The sequence below is a fragment of the Panulirus ornatus genome, chromosome 51, assembly GCF_036320965.1.
Source record: "Panulirus ornatus isolate Po-2019 chromosome 51, ASM3632096v1, whole genome shotgun sequence".
Classification (NCBI taxonomy): Eukaryota; Metazoa; Arthropoda; class Malacostraca; order Decapoda; family Palinuridae; genus Panulirus; species Panulirus ornatus.
The window spans coordinates 1595606-1608784 of record NC_092274.1 but is presented as its reverse complement, the minus strand read 5'-3'; the positions used below and the strand labels follow the sequence as shown (position 1 = coordinate 1608784).

Here is a 13179-nt window from a genome sequence, read left to right as displayed (position 1 = left end):
ATAGACCAATGTGCGTTGGTCTGTGTCAGTCTGGCATAGACCAATGTGCGTTGGTCTGTGTCTGTCTGGCATAGACCAATGTGCGTTGGTCTGTGTCTGTCTGGCATAGACCAATGTGCGTTGGTCTGTGTCTGTCTGGCATAGACCAATGTGCGTTGGTCTGTGTCTGTCTGGCATAGACCAATGTGCGTTGGTCTGTGTCTGTCTGGCACAGACCAATGTGCGTTGGTCTGTGTCTGTCTGGCACAGACCAATGTGCGTTGGTCTGTGTCTGTCTGGCATAGACCAATGTCATACACTCGCCAGGGCTGTGTCGGTCCTGACACAGCCCAGAGTCACAGGGCCGTCCCACCTTCATTATGATTTCATTATCAGATTGGACTAGGTCCTGCCCCTAACCCCAAGTGCATGCAATGGCCAAAGAGCCACACAGACCTGACTGGTCCAATCTCTTAATTAAATCTCCCGAAAGGTTGTTTCGTAAATGAATAAAGGCATTAATCATTATATAATGATTTATAAAAGAAACAAGTATATATATATATATATATAGGAAAAGATCACAATTGAGCGAGTGATCAAGTAAAGTCCTTTTAATGCACGGGGAAATGAAACAAGATAAGTTCCCAAGTGCACTTTCGTGTAATAATCACATCATCAGGGGAGACACAAGAAAGAATTATAACAGTCAGTTGATATACAAAGAAGAGGCAGCTAGAATTAGAAGGAAAAAATATACATATCAAGAATTGTAAGGTCATATTCTTTCATTTCTAATCTAAAACATCTAAAACATTACATTAACGTGTGTATAGGAACATCTGTTGATGTCCTTGTGCCTTCCGTGCCTGTGTTGATGAAGCTGTACCTCCCACTGTATAAGGTTGACGTCAATACAAACTGGGTCAATTCCCACAACAAGAGAGCGTCTGAGAAATGCCTTTCTGACGTGAGAACGTGTCCGCAGTCTACCTACCCTTCAATCTTTTCCTCCTCGTATCAATTTCTCTCCAGATGAATCACAAACGAATACGTGATTCACGAATATACCGGCAGCCGCTGGGGGGGGGAGGGGGAATAATGAACCACGAACATGTCAGCGTTTTCGTGTTTGATTCGTGTGTCTGAAGATGTGGACTATCACGAACGCGTTCGGATCTCTGTTTCAATTGTCTTGTGGCTTCCATTATATATATATATATATATATATATATATATATATATATATATATATATATATATATATATATATATATATATATAACGTCGTATATTTAATCTGCCTCCCAGAGAAATAAAACTGCAACTGAACGTATCCATCGCTCCAGCCTATTCTGCCTCTTACTATCTATCCGAGGCTCGAATGGGGAAAAGGGAGGGGGGAGGGGGGCGTGTCGGACAGACGTGTTCACGGAACTAGTGCATGCACCTTGTGAGCTGATTGGACAACGCGCGCCGTTCAGCGAGGCAAGGATACAACCCAGACAGAGAGCGAGGATAAGCGCATGAGGAAGAGAGACAGAGATAGAGATAGAGGGAGAGAGAGAGAGAGAGAGAGAGAGAGAGAGAGAGAGAGAGAGAGAGAGAGAGAGAGAGAGAGAGAGAGAGAGAGTGGGGCAGTTCATGAACGTAAATATCAAGGTCTTCCACTTCCAAGACGAGGAGTTCCTGCTCCGGCGGACCAACATTTGTACATCTTGGGCAAAAATGCACAATGGACCATTTCTTCACATCTCCCTGAGCTCCGGCCATCTTATATATATACCCCCTTCCCCCTACACCCCTGATATTTCCCACTGTTTTAATTTGCCTTGACATTTTCTGGGGGTAGGGAGGGTGTGTGTTAGGGGGGGTGTTGGTCGTTACTACAGAGAGGGGGTTTCATATGCCGAGCGGGTGCCCCCCCCCCCCCCCTCTACCAGGCCGACCATCATGTGCTCCTTATCTACAGGTAAGAAGCCTTATCGCGTGTGGCCGTTCAACACGGCCCCCCTCTCTCAGCGGCAGCCTGGCCCTGCCACACTATTCAACTGCATCGCCTTATCTTATCGCTTGTTCAACCTATCCACGGGGGATAACGAGCCATTATTCTCCTCTTCAACTCAGCCATCACCAACCACCCCCAAGGTTCCCCCGTATACTGGGGGTGGTACAGAGAGGGGGAAGGACCTACCCCTCCTACCCTTCTCTCTCTCTCTCTGGGTCCTCTCCTGACTCAACTGAGACTTGATTCATCACTCATGTGGTGTCTGTATACTCTCCCGTCTCTCTCTCTCTCTCTCTCTCTCTCTCTCTCTCTCTCTCTCTCTCTCTCTCTCTCTCTCTCTCCTGAGCCCTAGCCTGACTCACCTGAGTCCTGATTCATCACTCATCTGGTATACTCACGGGTCTTCCAGCACCTGTGCCTGGCACGAGTCAAACAGATTCATTATATGGAACAAATACCTTTTTTTTGTCTTATGTTAGCTGAGACGGCATGGGCAGCTAAGGCCCTAATCAAGGCCAACTCATCAACGCTATATATATATATATATATATATACCCTGAGCCAGGTACCCATTTCATCAACCAACCCCTTGGGGTGGATGAACAGCTGCGTTGACTGTGGACCGACTGCCGCAACCAGGACTCGAACCTATGCACTGCACTGTCTTCCTTCAGCCATCAGGGAATAATACCTCATCTTCTGTCCCATATCTTCAAGCACACCCAGAATTACCTGTCTATCGTCTACCCACACCTGACTCCAGGAAGATCGACCAGGCTTGACTGACCCCACCCCCCCACCGGTCTCTACCATATACCACGAAGTGACTCGCCGCTTTTATCCTCGACAAAACTCAACCGTACCATCTACCAGGACGTGACCATCGTCTCTACCATCCATCAACACGAACTAAAACCATGGCTCTACCATCAACCAAAGTCGACGGGCATTATCTACCAGGATATCCCCTCCGTCTCTACCGTCGACCAGACTGGACCCGCACATGACTTCCGTCTGTCGTAAGCCGTCTCATGACAATGCAAATCCAGGCGCTAGGCGAGAGAGAGAGAGAGAGAGAGAGAGAGAGAGAGAGAGAGAGAGAGAGAGAGAGAGAGAGAGAGAGAGAGAGAGAGAGACTCTTGTCAGTTCCCGCTGTGTGGCTCTGGTTCAAGGCTCCGTCATATGCCTGGCATCTTGAAGTCGAAGCCCCTCTGCCTCCAGCAGCAGGTTCAGATCCCGTTTTGCTCAGTGCGATTCAAAGCTTCGCTTCACCGCAACTCCGAACCGCTTCGAATAGGTTTGAGCTCCTCTGATGAACGGGTTATCAAGTCAGTCAAGTATCTTCATATATATATATATATATATATATATATATATATATATATATATATATATATATATAGAGAGAGAGAGAGAGAGAGAGAGAGAGAGAGAGAGAGAGAGAGAGAGAGAGAGAGAACGTCTTGCCATCACTATATCAAACCCATAAGTTCACCATCAAATATACCAAGTCAAACGGAGCTAATCGAACACTGGTTCGTTCAAAATGCTCCGGAGCTCACGGTACAGCATCATTACAGTTTGAACCACGCAGGACTGAAGGCAGTGATCCATCCCTGTGTGTGTGTGTGTCTGTGTGCGCGCGCGACCATACTTTCTCTCGAGTGCGTTGAGTGTGTCGACGCCACGCACCCCACTGCTTCGTCCTATCGGATGACTCACACCCGTCCATGTTCTGGTCTTTGATTGTGTGGGATTCGAACCGGTAGCTCTAGGTGACTCAAAGAACACACAGTGGGGGGAGAGAACGTGTGCCCCTGGGGTTGGATGGAGGCGGATAGTAGCGACATGGAAAGGTGTGTGTGTGTGTGTGTGTGTGTGTGTGTGTGTGTGTGTGTGTGTGTGTGTGTGTGTGTGTGTAAGGGATGGAAGGAGACGCCTTCTAACGAGATGGAGGAGTGAGCAGGAGAGATGGAGGGAGGCGGCTGCTAGAGAGATGGAGGGAGATAAGTGTTATCAATGAATCAGGAGACACCAGGTGGGTGCTGCAGCGTTGCCAACCTCATACCCACCTCACCTGCACCTCATTAACTCATAGCTGACTCGCGTGTAGCCTCACGTTCTATAGAATGATGAGGCAAAGTTCCATTCATTGTCATATGACTGTCTCTCTCACTTCCCTCTTCGACCTTCCTGCTCTGTCTTATACCGTCCCCCACCCCCCCTACTACTGTCATATGACAATTGTCATACTTATCTCCACTGTCTTCATGACCCGCCTACTCTATCATATGACAACAGAGTCATAACCACGAGCCTTCTCCTTCGCCATCCTGTCTCTATCTCTACAGATCAGGAATTATCCGGGTTCCACTACTGTCCCCCAGCACAGACCATCAGGTCTTGTGTTATCTGTCCTTCCCATGTACTGCCATGCCCTCCAGCAGATAACCTGGTCATAGACCATCAGGTCTTGTGTTATCTGTCCTTCCCATGTACTGCCATGCCCTCCAGCAGATAACCTGGTCATAGACCATCAGGTCTTGTGTTATCTGTCCTTCCCATGTACTGCCATGTCCTCCAGCAGATAACCTGGTCATAGACCATCAGGTCTTGTGTTATCTGTCCTTCCCATGTACTGCCATGTCCTCCAGCAGATAACCTGGTCATAGACCATCAGGTCTTGTGTTATCTGTCCTTCCCACGTACTACCATGTCCTCCAGCAGATAGCCTGGTCTAGTGTTACCTATCCACATACCCACGTATTAGACGACCTCCTTTCATTCCCCTCTACTGACCTTGCCTTTTGCCTTGCTGTGAGGAATACCACACTCCTGCTTCATTCATTCCTTCCTTCCTTCCTCCATTCATTCCTTCCTTCAGTACGCCCTCCACTTCACACCCACACACACACGACCACGACCTAACCAGCTGCCTCCTCCCACAGCACATGAAGTCGCGCGCTTGCTCGCCGATCGCTTCAGCAACAGAACCAAAGACCGACCACGAATCCCGCTTCCTCCCTCACACGACATGTCATCGTCAACCACTCCACATCCTGACTCACATCCTGGCACACGTATATCCTGTCCGTACACACTCGAAGCCTTCCGCAGGATATCCCCCACAGGACACAAAATATCCTACAAGTGACGATGAACATTTGCCGTAATTTGCTCAAACATATTTTAAAAAAAGAAGCCGACATGACAAACTCATCCCCCCACCCCCCCCCCCCACCCCGGAAATCCTTCCTGGGTTCATTTGACAAAGACAGAGATCCTCTTCAAGGCGTCATCGCATTCACAAAAGTCCCTCCGGTCACACTGTTAAGTACAAATACATGAGTACGAAATTCTTCCTGTGAACGACTCTCTCCTAAAACTGGCTTGAACGACCTATAACGACCCCACCTCCACCATCGCGATAGTCTCAATCGAACAATTGTCTAACAAGATAATAATAATAATAATGATAATAATAATAATAATAATAATAATAATAATAATAATAATAATAACAATAATAACAATAATCTGAACAAAATATCAATAAAAAATGTATATGGTCCTTGTTCCTCCTTCCGCCGTATGGTGAGGTCTTGTGATCGTTGCTGACACTTCAGGATGTGGGTGTAGAGGGTGCAGACTGCCGGGTGCAACAGTCCTGTAGTTCCTGCAGTGTACACAGCCTTGGCTACCACCACTTGCCATGATATATGGCACGCGATGGCGTTGGGAAATGGTCTGGACCCATTATAACGCCCCTGCCAGCTGGTGCAGGACCAAATGATTCAGCTGGCCCGAGACCCACGAGGCAGCTGGTCTAGAAGCCATAAACCAGCCTAGTCTGGGACCCATGAACCAGCTGGTCTGGGACCCATGAGCTAGCTAGTATGGGAGATGAAGCTGGGCGCCCACGCCCATCTTGGGTTCGGTTGCCGCTGCCCTACTTATATACCCTAGACCACGCCTGCCCACGCCTACATGGGGCACTGCCCACGACCATCCCACGCCCAGCACAATCTTACACTTGTAGTTTCTACAAGAACAGAGGCGCACCCATGACATGAGCCCTACCGAGTGTAGCACCCCTCCCCATACTTCCCCATACTGTGTACACACACACACGTGTAATGGATACAGAAATACACAGGTTGCTGTATTACCAAAAGGTCCAGTTAACTGCAGTATATGTTTGTATCTGTGATTTCATTATAATGATTATTATCACAATCATCTTTATCATTATCATCCTTGTTATTTTTATGTCAGTCCAAGTATGTACTGATATCCTTATCATTATTATTATTATTATTATTATTATTATTATTATTATTATTATTACTATCATTATTATTATCATCATTATTATTATCATTATCACGACCAACAACGACGGAAAACGGTAAAGCAACGTGTAATCCAAGGACTTACGTCATCAACCCTCATCCCGTTTTCTTCACAGCTTAACAACTGCACCATCAGGCAGCTGACGAAGCAGGCAAGTGCAACCGACATGCCACAGTAACACTTGCCTCACCAGCTGACTAACACACACACACACACACACACACACACACACACACACACACACACACACACACACATATCCTGTTTTGTCTATGTATAACTAGACGATGATGTTAAAAATCTTCATATCAACATCCACCACACTTGCTAAACACAGGTGGGGGGGGGGGGGTATGATGTGGCAGCTTTGGTGGAGATACTGTCTTCAGTTCAGTCCAACTTCATTCAATTCAATCCAGATTCATTCAGTTACAAACATAAAATCGGATGTGATTATTACACGAAAGTGCACTTGGGAACTTATCGTTTTCCATTTCCTCGTGGATTATATATATATATATATATATATATATATATATATATATATATATATATATATATATATATATATATATATATATATCCAAGTGAGGATTTTTTCCTCCAAGGCTCTTTCATCTGTTCTTGACGCTACCTCATTCACGCGGGAAATGGCAAGCGAACATATGTATTTTTTCCACGACAAATGGGGCCTGACGCACATAAAAGAAGTACACCATCTCCCCAAACCCCAGCGGCTTCCTCCCCACACCCCTAGTGACTTCCCACCACTCCCCTTCATACACGAAGCCCAAGCAGTACAAAAGGATCCAAATGCTTCCAAATCAACGAATTTCTCGCCCTTCTTGACATCGCCTGACCATGACCTTTGACCTGAGACCAGACTGCGACAAACAACGAGGAGCGAAAAAAGCCCCAAAGGGTCCAAAGGGTCGTGGTAACTTACGGGTTGAACGCCCCAAGATGCAGGTCCAACGGACGCCTGGCTGCAGAGCTGACAGACAATGCTAACCAACATACCAGACATACTCCCACACCCCCTCTCTACAAACAGCGCCTAAGACTGAAATTCATACCGTCAACTGTGTTCTGCCTGACCCAATGGTCTGGTCAGACCAACGGAGAGAGAGAGAGAGAGAGAGAGAGAGAGAGAGAGAGAGAGAGAGAGAGAGAGAGAGAGAGAGAGAGAGTGAGTGTTACTACGTGTGGGAGTGTTTCTATACAACACTACTGTAGCACAGCGACACAACACCCTGGGGAGGGGATCTGGATGACGCTTCACAACATAAAATATACAACACAGGTATCACAACACAACCTTACTGAGGACAGGAATGTATAATGGATCATATGAGCCACAATCATAAGGTGAAGTCTATCATATACACAGAAACACACATAAAACACACAATTTAACAAATACATATACGTACAAGCGCGCGCGCACACACACACACACACACACGTGTGTGTGTGTGTGTGTGTGTGTGTGTGTGTGTGTGTGTGTGTATACTTGGATTCGAACCCCGGGTTAATGTGGAGAACATGACTCAGATTCCATAACCAAAGCTACAGTCACTACAAGCACTAAACTGAAAGTAAATATGTGAAACACAATATAACTATTTATAAATATGCATATATATATATGTATATATATACATATATATTGCCTGTGAAATATCAATATATAGAACATCACGAGTAATTCACTGTCTATACACTCAACCCATCGTCCCAACACCTTGAGAAATACTGTAGAACCAAGACACAAAAGTAGTTGGCCAAAAGGCCAAATCACATTGAACAAATGCACACATGGTCTGCTCGTCCGCTGGACGAGAAACAAGCACACATCACTGCGGCGCCTTGAAAAAAAAAAAATAAATGATATTCAGACAAACTAAATCCTTCTTTTGTGAGACCATCTTGCGCTCTCTGGCCTCTTAATAATAACACATGGGGGGCGACCTCCTCCTCCTGCTCCTCCTCTTCGCCCTCTCAAAACCCTCAGCGCCGGTCCGTTACGACATCAACTGGACCGTCCCACTACCGTGTCCCAGAAGCCATTATCAACCATCATCCCACGGCATCGGCACCTCGCTACACACACCACACAACCATCCAACATGATATATATCCCCACTATCACCATGGCCTGAGCCTCGTCTCTCCTCCTCCCCTGTACAACTTGATCAAGGAGGCTGTTTGAGGCGGTGGCTGCTGTGGGAGCTGCCTTGCATGGCTCCCCTGTACACTCCGGATGATCAGGGGACGCTATTTAGGTCTTTGTCCAGTGCGGGATCATATTTCATTCCCGCACAGGGTTGAGCTCTAGAGAAGCAGCGTACTCAATCAGTTTCCCGTTTTCTTTCACTGTAATCATGGCTCTGGAATCTGTGTGTTTATTTTGGCATGATAAACCTTACATGTTCGTGGTCGTGAGAGAGAGAGACACTTAGAATCGCGTCCATGTGGGACCTTCCATGAATCTTCCAGTATCTCTCACGCCTACACCCATCCCGTTTTCTTTCAAGTCGTTCCCTCTGCATGGGAATGACTAGATGGGGGTCTCCTGCGAGCGTGTACGTGGGGCTGGCGGCCCAGCACACACGGCCTATGAGGAAATGATGACGTCAGGAGATGACGTCAGATGATGACGTCAGGAGACAGTGACGCCCACTGCTTGAGACGTATTGACGATTTTAAGCCTCTCTCTCTCTCTCTCTCTCTCTCTCTCTCTCTCTCTCTCTCTCTCTCTCTCTCTCTCTCTCTCTGTCGTGCCCTACTTCCTACGGGCCTGCCTCCGTTAACCCCGTTACGCCCGGCGTAATACAAACCGTGACATTTTTTTTTTTTTTAAAGTGGCGTGAAGTACGGCGGGCGAGAGCGCGTGTGTTGCAGACAACACAAGTAGAGTGTTGTGTGTGTGTGTGTGTGTGTGTGTGTGTTGCGAGGAGTGTTACACCAGTGTTGTCCCGTCTCTTAACCTTGTACGTGCATATGCCTTTACTCCTGCGTATACACCATACATATGTACACACACACACACACACACACAAGATCTGTATCTACTTACCGACTAGCCCCGTGGGGAGGATGAACAGCTGGGTTGAGTGCGTGCACCGCTGGGATTCAAACTCCACCCCCCAACACCCCGTGGTGTGAGTCATGGTCAGCAATGCTAACCACTACGCCACGGAAGCCCGCTGGGGGGGTGTGTGGAGGAGGAGGAGGAGGAGGGAGCTGAAGCCATTACCAACTTGTTGATAAGTGTGAGCACGTGTGCGTCCTCGAGGGTGACGGAGTCACACACACACACACACACACACACACACACACACACACACACACACACACACTTCCTGCACTTGTGTCTCATTGCTCACATTTCCCATTCTGTCCACCAAACCCCTCCTCCCCAGAACTGGCCAACGCTCTCCCACCCCCGATCCTCTATAGACAGACCATACCCCTCCCCTCACTCCCTGAATCCTCCCTCAACCCCTTAAATAAAAGGGGGAGGTTCCCGCCCCCCTTTCCCTAACCCCCCCCCCTCCCACCTCAAGACATACCATAGTACCGCATTCCTCTATGCAAATCTTCCACCTCCTCCTGAGGATGCTGAAGGAAGACGTACGAAAATGAGGCAGTTGAGGGAGACATCAAGATGACGGACCAGCCTTTAATATTCATACACAAACAAATGGAAGAAAATCGTCTTAAAAAAAAGAGAAAAAAAGAAAGAAAATTTCCCAGAAACGTGAAGGTCGGCCGCCCACCAGACCTTACGACTTAGCTGCTTCGACGCCAGCAGAGTCAACAAGGCCACAACCACGTAAACTACTTAATAATATCAAATGTAGGATCTCTCTCTCTCTCTCTCTCTCTCTCTCTCTCTCTCTCTCTCTCTCTCTCTCACACACAGCTGAACCATCTAACGTGTGTTAAGTGATGAAGGCGGATGGGGTGGGTGAGGGGTGGTGTGGTGACATGTCAGTGCTAAACCTCCAATAAAGTGGGGGTTTGGCTGCTGCACCCCCCTACGGGTGTAAGACAGTGCTAACCCCTCCTGCAGATGGGTTGGCTTAAGTGACCAGTCACCAGCCTGGCCTTCCGTCCTCACACGACGGAGGCACGCCACGTGTATACTCGCTCACTCACTCGGGCACACCTTCAGCAGGCGACGCCTCGCCCGCTCCCCCCCTCGCTGCGTGCGACCGGCTCATTCTCAACACAGGGGGCACTGGCGCTGTGTTGTCCTGGGTGCTGTGTTGTCCTGGGTGCTGTGTTGTCCTGGCTGCTGTGTTGTCCTGGGTGATGTGTTGTCCTGGCTGCTGTGTTGTCCTGGCTGCTGTGTTGTCCTGGGTGCTGTGTTGTCCTGGCTGCTGTGTTGTCCTGGGTGCTGTGTTGTCCTGGGTGCTGTGTTGTCCTGGCTGCTGTGTTGTCCTGGCTGCTGTGTTGTCCTGGCTGCTGTGTTGTCCTGGCTGCTGTGTTGTCCTGGCTGCTGTGTTGTCCTGGCTGCTGTGTTGTCCTGGCTGCTGTGTTGTCCTGGCTGCTGTGTTGTCCTGGCTGCTGTGTTGTCCTGGGCGCTGTGTTGTCCTGGCTGCTGTGTTGATCTGTCGCCGTGCTGTGCCGGTGTTGTGAGGATGATGGCCTGCACTCGCGCCATTAAGTAGTTTACATACATAAATCTAAATATTGCCTCCATTTTATACCAAATTCTCAGGAATTTCCTGAAGTTAGTGCAGGACACTGGAGAGAGAGAGAGAGAGAGAGAGAGAGAGAGAGAGAGAGAGAGAGAGAGAGAGAGAGAGAGAGAGAGAGAGAGAGAGAGAGTAGGCTTCCCTTCCCCTAGTGACACACACACACACACGATCCTCCATGGTGTGGTGGTTAGTCTTACTGACCACGAGATAGCACGGGCCAGCCCATGGTCGGACAGGCATGGGTTCGAATTCTGTGCGCCGTCTCAACTAACGCGCTAAACGGCAAGTACGCTCTTGGACTGCTGAAGGGACTCTTTGACACACCTTCCTTGTGATGAGGTCAAATGTCCAAGCTGGAAGAGAGAGAGAGAGAGAGAGAGAGAGAGAGAGTCCAGGAAGGGTGCTTTAAATGGCTAGAAAGGTGCATGGACTGGGAAGGGGAGAGAGAGAACACATGCAGCTGGAGCGAGGCAGAGAGAGCCAGTGCGGGTGGATGGAATCAATTCCAAACGTCGTGCCCATCTATAAGGAAGGAGACACAACAAACTAGCTACAGATAACACTCCTAAGCATCAACATTCACGAAAAAAAATCTAATACGCTGTCCTGCATCTTCTCCAACACATACCACTGCAAACATAAGCTATGTCAAACTGCTACACATACAGCTGTAGTGGATGATACAGCAGTCCATACATCTGGAATACATTAGGCGATTCGCCCGTGTTATTGAAGGGTGGTGAGAGAAAGCGACCCCTGGCAGCCCTGCACGCGGGCGGGGCCAGCTGAGCGGAATGTAAACAACGACGGAAAACAGCTGATGAGGCAACACATGCACGCACGGCCGGCTTACACGACGGCACGACACCTTAAGCACGACAGTACGACCACTAGGTACGGTGGCCTCGCCTTTGACTTAACCCCTTTTCTCAGAGATAGGGTAAACGCCTGGGCATCGTACCGTCGTGCTCAAGGGTCGTACCGTCGTGCTCAAGCGACGTACCGTCGTGCTCAAGCGTCGTACCGTCGTGCTCAAGCGTCGTGTAGCTAAGCACCACTAAGCGAAGCCATGATGTGTACCGGATGAAGAAGACGAACTTCCATACCAAGATTATTATGTTATAGGAATACATCCCGCCCTGATTCACTCAGCTCATGCAACACACGCTCCTGATTTACGCCTCAAACCGCTCCTGCAACACATACTTCTGATTCACCCGTCACACCGCTCCTGCAACACACGCTTCTCGGAACTTGTTTATAACAGGAGTGACTGCGTCAGGCGTCTTAAAATATAACAACACTAGGAATCTTGGTCTTAAAGGAAGGCAACGCTGAGGATATGACACACCAGACTCGTTATCGTCCCATGCCTCAAGTGTTGGTTCTCTTTCCCCTGTTCTACAGGTATTACTTCGGTTTCTGCCACCGAGAGCCCGCTGCTTGTGTGTGTGTGTGGCCCCGACGCCGTGAGCTAGACCATATAATACTTCGGAAAGCTACTGCATTTTGTGATCACTGTGCGGCCGTTGTGATGTTTGCTTCTTTACGTACAACGCTAAGCTTTGGAACTCTTTAACCTTTCCGTGTCTCTCCTAACATCCATCTCCTGACCCTTTCTAAATCTGCTTTCCCAACACCCACAAAAACTCGTGCATTTCATTCGCTATTCTTTGGCACTGGTGAGGACTTTCGTCCCTGGCCGAAGCTTTTAACAGAAACACAAAATGCGTCATCCTTGTCATTGCGTCAACCATCAATCAACGTCCTCCAACTTCACGAGTGATGAAGTCTAATATCAAGTTCTACATCAAGTTTACCAAGACATTAAACTTGCACACGACGACTTAAGTTGTCTCAAGTTCCCCTTGAGGGCCAGCCAGTCGGCCATCTTCCCTCCCGCCTCAATTAAGTAATGGAACGCCGCCACGCTACCAGACGAGTGGGCGTGGGTGGGTAAGGTCGCGGGGCTCTCGCCGCCATGGCCCACCTCCCTGACCACCCCACCCATAAACAAATCAAACAGCCATGGTTGACATCACACACCATTACCCCACATTCGCACGGAACCACTCAGCCTCCTCTCTTCCCACTCGCACACACGCTTTACTCTCTTCATGGAAACTCTTC

At 48.5% G+C, this 13179-nt stretch overlaps 1 protein-coding gene across 15 annotated transcripts in view; it reads right to left on the bottom strand.

The window, feature by feature from the left end:
• The window catches only part of Graf (GTPase regulator associated with FAK), a 174892-nt gene that overhangs the window by 109205 nt on the left and 52508 nt on the right, over positions 1 to 13179 (bottom strand). The gene's annotated exons all lie outside the window — the stretch shown is intronic.